The sequence below is a fragment of the Peromyscus eremicus genome, chromosome 15 (genome assembly GCF_949786415.1).
Source record: "Peromyscus eremicus chromosome 15, PerEre_H2_v1, whole genome shotgun sequence".
Taxonomy (NCBI): domain Eukaryota; kingdom Metazoa; phylum Chordata; class Mammalia; order Rodentia; family Cricetidae; genus Peromyscus; species Peromyscus eremicus.
Genome location: NC_081431.1, coordinates 53,923,897 through 53,930,046, shown reverse-complemented (window position 1 = coordinate 53,930,046; position 6,150 = coordinate 53,923,897). Strand labels below are relative to the sequence as shown.

The window sequence follows — 6,150 nt, the reverse complement described above, 5'->3', positions numbered from 1 at the left end:
GCTCACCTGACGAGGCCCAAGTCTGCAGGAAAATCCTGCTTTTGTTGATACATTAACTGCCTCAATATTATTGCCCTTGGTATTCCAGGTATTTTGTGTTACTGGGCCTCTATAAGATGAAGAAATAGATACAAAGTACAGATGGAAGTGACGTCCTTGGGAAAATGTTGTTACTCAGAAATACATCTGCCTGACTCCTGGGATTGCATTGGAAGGGATGGCGCTGTGGTGAGGGAAAATGGCAAGATGCAGAAAGAGGGTGGAAAGGGAGGAATCCATCCAGAGGGAGAGTGGGAAAGGAGAAAGAAGAAGCGAGGTCTAAAGAGAATTCTCTTCGTACTGATGCAGAGCAGCTGAGAATACTTACAGCCATTTCAATGAAAACACTCTCGCTGGGTACGTTTCTCTTTGATTGTCTGACTGCATTTGAATAAAAATCCCCAAACGCTGGTAAATCAAAAGTCCAGAAGATCAAAACCTGACAGGGATCAAAACTTGAATCAATATTCAAAGAAAAGTTTACAGATGGGGAGAGTGGGTCAAAACAAAGAATACAAAATGTAGAATTACTAGCTTAAGATTCCAGGTTGGCACTCTTAATCTAGCGGTAGATTTGTTCCCTGCTCTTGCTGTGTTCAGAGCCCTTGACAGTGACAGAACAGACTGCTCTGTGTTATGGGACTCCTGAAAACTGGATCTGGAATGGTTCTAATGCCCACTGCACTTAGCACCTGAAATCAGTGTCACGTGTGCTACATCCTATGAGAGAAGAGACTTTTCTATGTGCCCAAGAGCATGCATATATATATATATATATGTATATATTACTGTTTGACCTGGAGAACAATTAATCTTTTATTTTTTTAACTAAAACAGCTGACAATTTTATTTTCATATTTCACAATATCAATGAAAGCTGCACTTTTCTGGCCCTCTTCTCTCTGTTTGGAAGGGGAAGCCTTCCTGTCATGCAGCTAGAAAACACTCAGGCTCAGCACCGTCATCCCCTGGTGAAACAGAACAAGAAGTACAAAACTGATAAAGAGCCTTTCTGCTCTTATCTGTCTGGCCGAGTCATGCCAGGCCGAGTGGGCACCGTCATGGGCCGAGCAGGAGGTCTCATCATTGGAGAGACCCAGGCATCATGGGCATGTGGCCTCCCATGGGTGGCCTCATTCCAGGAGCAGGTCCCACGGGCATCATCCCAGGAGGAGAAGGGCCCATCATTGGCATCATGGGAGGGCCTCCCATGTGGGGTGCAGGCATCATGCCAGGGCGAGGAGGACCCGGGAGACTCGGGGGAGGTGGGATCATGGCCCCTGCAGGAGGAGGACCAGAGAATGGAGCTGGAAGTATCTTTACTTGTTGAAATACAGCTGTTGTTTTGTCAATCAGGCTCTGCGCCTGCTCTTCCATCCATTTCTGGTAGTAGTCTTTCACATTCTCTTTGTGTTTCCGACCACTACAGTGTGTCTTTCTCATAGATGGCTAGGCATGTTGCTACGCAGGCCGTTAGCTACCCAGTTCCAGGCCGCCGGGAAATGACTGGAGAACAATTCATCTTTAAGCTTCATTCCGCCCATCAAGAAGCAATGAATGCTGATAGTCTGTAAGCCCGAAGACCGAGTGAGGGGGACACACACTGTGTCTTTGAAGCACATCTTGTAGCCCCATTGACGTCATATATATATATATATATATTGGTTTTTTGAGACAGTGTTTCTCTGTGTAGCTTTGCGCCTTTCCTGGAATTCACTTTGGAGACCAGGCTGACCTCGAACTCACAGAGATCCGCCTGCCTCTGCCTCCCGAGTGCTGGGATTAAAGGCGTGTGCCACCACCGCCTGGCGATGTCATATTTTTTATCATACCTCTGTGAATTGTTTATTTGATTTTTTAGGCAAGTTGGCCTATTTTTCTATTTCTCATGTTCCTCATCTGCATACAGAAATGATATATAGTGTCTACCTGATAGGTCATAGATGTTAAATACATGAGCACAGCCATTACAATTATAGAATCACGGGAGCCGTGGCTGTCTGCACTGGGTCTGCACAGCAATAATCAGTCATGGAAGCAGGAGAGTTTTCTCCTCGGTAAAGTGTTGGTCACTGAGGGCTGCTATGGAGGGATCATCGTCTTCTGCTGTGTACTCGTGAGTCTGCCAGACTCCAGTGGGTGGTTCACACCTGTGGTTACACAAATGGTTCTGGTTAAACCGGTGGATCACAGAACAAAACTGCAGGGCTCAGGAGAGGGACGAACCAAGAGCAAGTCCTGTACCCGTGCATGAACTGCTTAAAGAACGAAGTTAAATAATAAAAAGTAAAGGTGATTAAAAGACTGTTAACCTAATCAAAGGTAACTATTGCTTGGTTAAAAAAAAAAACACCTCTGCTTACTGCGAAAATATTAATATCACTGTTGTTAGTATTCAGATTCAAATGGGAGAACCTGCTTTCTAATTTTATTTGCTAATACCTTAAAGTACTTAGAATTTCCATAATGCCACATTTAAGATACATTTTTAATTGTAGCTCGATTTGTGACAAGTGTGAAATTGCAGTAGCTAATTTGCTTATTTCGCTTGATACAATGCATATAATTTGAACACAGAAAAATAGTGTTAAAAGCCTTAACAATAACTTTTGGCATTTTGACAACCCGAGAGAAGTTTCTATTTGTATTCATTTATATTTTAAGAAAAATGAAGCATTACTTTTTAGATGAAGCATTCTCTTTGGGAGGTGTGTGTGTGTGTGTGTGTGTGTGTGTGTGTGTGTGTGTGTATGCACTCATGGCTGGCTCTCCACCTGATGTAGTGACTTAGAACCACTCCTGAATCCAGTCATCCATGTTTCAGTTAGTCTGGGTAGCTAGCTTAATCTAAGGATTCCATACCTCTGTCTCTGCCTCTACTGAGATTACAGGCAGACCACACACATCTGGCTTTATGTGATTTCTGGGCATCCAAACTCTGGTCCTTATGATTGCATGTCAAGCACTTTACCTGTGATGCAACTCCCATAACCTCTTTACTAAAATGAAAAGTAATGACGGAATATACGTAAATCATCAATGCTACAGCCCTGTGAACTTTTGAAAGTATATTCAAGTAACATTTGTTCAGGTCAAGAAATGGGATGTTACTAGAATCCCGGAAGCCTCTGACCAATCCCATATCAGTCCCTACCTCCTCTAAGTGTCATCCTCTTTTTAATTAATTAGCTGGCATTTGAACTTTACGTAGAACATGTACACAGTACATGTCTGTGTGTGGAGTTGAATCATGTTGCTCGCCATGATGTTTTGGAGATTCACCCATGTTGCTTAGATTTAGGTATTTTCATTGCTGTACAGCATTTTCTAGTGTGACTGCAGCACAATTTATCAATTCAACAGTCAATGGGATGTAGATAGCTTCCAGTTTGGTGCTGTTATGAGTATTACTTCTATGAACATCTGAGTATATGGCTATGCTCCACTAATATTAACATGCATAATGTTGGGTGCATACCTCAAACTAGAGTGGTCATGTTATTTGTCATAAACCATATGATTTCCCCATAAATCTAAAACAAAATCTTTTAGAAATTTAGAGTGCTTGATGAAAAAAATTATATTGTATTACATTTAAATTTAAAAATACAATTTTACCTGTAGTGGGCAGGTGCAGTGGCTCTTTTTCCCTAACATACCCTTATCTTAATCCCTGGAACAGGTGGAGATATTAGCTTTAAGGGCCAAAGAGATTATGCAGATGTGATGAAGTGACATCATCCCAAGTAGGAAAAGTTATTATAGATCATTCACATGGGGCTCTATATAGTCATATGGGGGAGGGATGTTAGAGCCAGAGAGGGTGACAGAGTGACAAGGAAGCAAATACAAAAGAGTGGGTGAGAGAGAGGAAGAGGAGGGAGAGAACTGAACATTCTGTCCTACTGACATGAGCTAAGGAATGCAGATGGCCCTGGAAGCTGAAAGAAAGGGAAATGGTAGCTCCAGCTACTGGAGAGACTGAAGCATCTCTTAGTTGGGGTTCTATTGCTGTGATAAAGACTATGAAAGGCAAATAGCCTTTCATATTCTGGGTCATAGTTCATTGAGGGACGCCAATGCAGGAACTGAAGCAGAGACCATGGAGGGGTACTGCTTACTGGCTTGCTTGTTTTTTTTTCTTATACACTTAAGGATCACCAGCCCAGGAATGGCACTACCCACAGTTGGATGGACCCTTCTACATCAATCATTGTAGTAGGACAGGCCCATTGAGTCTAGGAAATTGGCTCAAACCAGTTGCCAAGGCATACACATAAAATACTTCCTTATGAGCCAAACTGGAGTCTGCCTAAGGGCCTAGCAACAGGCGCTGTTAGCTGATCTTGCCCAGCCAATGAGGGACAACTACACAAAGCCACCAGATTGGGATACAGCCTGGGTGCTGGGAGGAGGGTATATAGGCCTTCCTCATTATTGAATATATGTGTTTGCTGTTTGCCTTCAACTGACTCCCAGTGTCTGTGTCATTGATACCACGTCTTCTCACTGCTCCCCTCCCTCCCCTAAGGGAGCAGTTAGGATCCAGCCACAAATAATCGATCAGAAAATGCCCCACAAGTTTGCCCACAGGCCAATCTGGTGAGGATATTTTCTCAAATGAGGGTCCTTCCTCTGCTCAGATGTCTCTAGCTTGTTCCAAGCTGACAAAAGAGAAAATGAAATAACCACCAACAAAAATACCTGACCAGCTAGAAGGCGGAAGGGTCTTTTGAGTCCAGTTTAAGAGAAAGACTTGGACAACAGAATGCAACAGTTTTCCACCACCTCCCTGGCCGCCCAAAGAAGCTTGTAACCTCACTTTAAGGACTGAGTGTATAGCTCCGTGGTAGAGTGCTTGCCTCTTATGTGCTTGGTTCTCTACACCAGTCATTCTCAACTCATGTGGCAACCCCTTTGGGGTTCAAATGACCCTTCCACAAGGATCACATATCAGATATCCTGCATATCAGATATTTGCATTACAACTCATAACAGTAGCAAAATTACAGTTATGAAGTAGCAACGAAAATAATTGTTGGGGGATTGTCCCTGCTCTGGGGTCAGCCAGGAAGCCCAGGCCTTCCAGCACCGGCTGAGTTAGGCAAACTGATGAGGTGGTGTCCATCCTGTGACCCTGACGGTGTTTCACGATGAGGTGGAGATCGAGGACTTTCAATATGACTAGGACTCGGAGACATATTTCTACCCCTGCCCCTGTGGGGATAACTCTCTATCACCAAGGAAGATTTGGAGAATGGAGAAGATGTGGCAATGTGTCCTAGCGGCTCTCTCTCATTATAAAAGTGATTTATGACAAAGATCAGTTTATGTGTGGAGAAACAGTCCCAGCACCTTCAGTCAACAAAGAGTTAGTTAAATGCTGAAGAAACCCTCCGGGAATCCAAATCCTGAGCATCAGGGAAGGAGCCCAGGTGGATGGATCAAGTGCTGAGTATACAGCCTCTTCATAGGACAGCTGTCTGTGGCTGGCTCTTCCTTGTGGATCTTCATCAGCCGCTGAATTCATCGTAAACACATGAGCCTGTGATGTGTCAGACCTGGATTTCATGTTCCCACGGAATTGGAAGGATTCCTAACTGTCCATCTGAATTTGAAGGAAGAGCCTTATAAACTGGTGCTTTTCCTTTCTCTCAGTAGCATCATTTCAGTATCTTAAAACTAATTTATTGTCTGAAAACAGCATTGTCCACTTCAATTCTGAGGCTCTTTTTATTTTATAAATATTTATTATTTTATTTTTTAAAAAGAAAATAATTGTTGGGGGTCCCCACAACAGGAGGAACTGTATTAAAGGGTTGCAGCATCAGGTAGGGTGAGAACCACTGCTCTACCCTTTTTAAAAGGAGCTGAGAATGAGGCTGAGCAGTGGAGTCCTTGCCTAGGGTTGACTACCCATACCACAAATAATCACAAAAAGAGGAATCAGCAAGGAAATGTTTCCTTCCCCTAGAGCAGTGGTTCTCAACTTTCCTAATGCTTCGACCCTTTAGTATAGTTCCTCATGTTGTGGAGACCCCCCAACCATGAAATTATTCCTTTGCTACTTCATAACTGTAGTCTTGCTGCTGCTATTAACCACAATGTAAA

The 6,150-nt window shown here is 43.3% G+C and overlaps 2 pseudogenes; one reads left to right on the top strand and one right to left on the bottom strand.

Moving 5' to 3' along the window:
- Positions 1 to 936: 936 nt before the first annotated feature.
- LOC131925556 (U1 small nuclear ribonucleoprotein C-like) lies at positions 937 to 1,482 on the bottom strand (annotated as a pseudogene).
- Positions 1,483 to 1,993: 511 nt separating this feature from the next.
- Positions 1,994 to 5,426, top strand: LOC131924942 (diphthamide biosynthesis protein 3-like; annotated as a pseudogene).
- Positions 5,427 to 6,150: the final 724 nt, after the last annotated feature.